General features: G+C 41.9%; 1 long non-coding RNA gene across 1 annotated transcript in view; it reads right to left on the bottom strand.

The window, feature by feature from the left end:
• LOC108305563 overlaps window positions 1-1,836 on the bottom strand; it is a 29,020-nt gene that overhangs the window by 13,141 nt on the left and 14,043 nt on the right. The window contains exon 2 of the long non-coding RNA XR_001825788.2: window positions 1,390-1,393. This is a non-coding gene — a long non-coding RNA (uncharacterized LOC108305563). The remainder of the gene's footprint in view (window positions 1-1,389; window positions 1,394-1,836) is intronic.

Here is a 1,836-nt window from a genome sequence, read left to right as displayed (position 1 = left end):
TATTTGTTTATTTTATTTATTTATTTATTTTTGACACAGCGTTTTTTGCTCTGTTGCCCAGGCTGGAATGCGGCGGCATGGTCTCGGCTCACTGGAACCTTCACCTCCTGTTTTCAACCAATTCTTCTGTCTCAGCCTCCCAAGTTGCTGGGATTACAGGTGCCTGCTACCACACCTGGCTAATTTTTTGTATTTTTAGTACAGACGGAGTTTCACCATGTTGGCTAGGCTGGTCTCAAACTCTTTACCTCAGTTGATCCACCCGCCTCAGCCTCCTGTAAGATTACAGGCGTGAGCCACTGTAGCAGGAGCGGCTGCGGGAAACGGATCTCTTGGACACCGAATATAGGAGGATATTTGGCTGGGAGCAAGGTAGCATAGGTGCCTAACAGCTAAGCTCCCCTAACAAAGGAAGGTTCCGTCTTTATATAGGCTTATACTTTCGATGTTACACGTGGAAGAATCTTAGGTTTATAGCTTAACATATGAAAAGGGTTTCAGTTACAGTCTTAGTGATTACATATGAAAAGGGTTTCAGTTCATAGTCTCAGGAATTACATATGAAAAGGGCTTCGGTTTACAGTCTTAGGAATGAAAAGGGGAAGTTGATCTGAGATACCTGGGTCTCCCTCTTCACCACCACTCCTAGCCCTCCCTCCCTCCCTCCCTTCCGGACAAGGTCTGGCTCTGTCACCCAGGCGGCAGTGCAGTGGTGTGATCTGGCTCACAACAGCCTTGACCCCCACTAGGCTCAATCAGGCTTCCTGCCTCAGTCCCCTGAAGAGCTGGAACTATAGGCACATGCCAACACACCCAGCTAATTTTTAAATTTATTGTAGAGACAGGGTTTTGCCAGGTTGCCCATGCTGGTCTTGAACTCTGGACTCAGGCCTCCCAAAGTGTTGGGATTCCAGATGTGAGCCTTTGCACATGGCCTAATAGTCAATCTTGATCTTGAAGTTTCTTGACTTCCTTCAATTATTCCAACAGCCCATTCTCAAAGCCACATTCTGGACTGTGCCATATTTTTGAGCTCCAATCTGTGTTGTTTTTTAATAAAATGATCTCTTAGAAATTCAATATAAAGTTAGTTTTTAAAAAAGATTGTTTTTTAAATCAGCAAATATTTATTTACAATGTTTGCAGTTGTGATAAGTGTGGACAAACGTTACCACTTTATTTATTTACTTATTTTGAGACAGAGTTTTGCTCTGTCACTCAGGCTGGAATGCAACGGCACAATCTAAGCTCACTGCAAACTCTGCCTCCTGGGTTCAAGTGATTATCATGCCTCAGCCTCCCAAGTAGCTTGAATTACAGGCATATGCCACCACGCCCATTAATTTTTGTATTATTAGTAGAGATGGGGTTTTACCATGTTGGACACACTGGTCTCAAACTCCTGGCCTCAAGTGATCTGCCTGCTTCAGCCTCCCGAAGTGCTGGGGTTACAGGCGTGAGCCACCGCGCCCAGCCTTACCACTTTATTTTGTATTTACTCTGTGTATTTTTCTTTCATTGTTTATTTTTCTCCCATTTTGCTTTTTGTTAGAGTAGTCGGAGTCTATTAATTTGATATTTATTTTAACTGTTTAGGGGTTAAAATTCTATTTTTCTTCACAGTTTTGTTGCGGTATATGTTGCACAATTTACTCACTATAAGCGGATTATTCTTCAATAATTTTTACTACATTTATACAGTTGCACAACCATCACTACACTTCACTTTTAGAATCCTTCCATTGTCCTCTAAAGTTTCTTTGTGTCTGTTTTCAATCTTCCCTCTGCTCAGTCTTAAGCACACACTGATTTTCTATTTCTTTTTTTTTTTTTTTT

This window comes from Cebus imitator, unplaced genomic scaffold (assembly GCF_001604975.1).
Source record: "Cebus imitator isolate Cc_AM_T3 unplaced genomic scaffold, Cebus_imitator-1.0 Scaffold2, whole genome shotgun sequence".
Classification (NCBI taxonomy): domain Eukaryota; kingdom Metazoa; phylum Chordata; class Mammalia; order Primates; family Cebidae; genus Cebus; species Cebus imitator.
The sequence above is the reverse complement of the archived record's forward strand: the minus strand, read 5'-3'. Positions and strand labels throughout refer to the sequence as shown.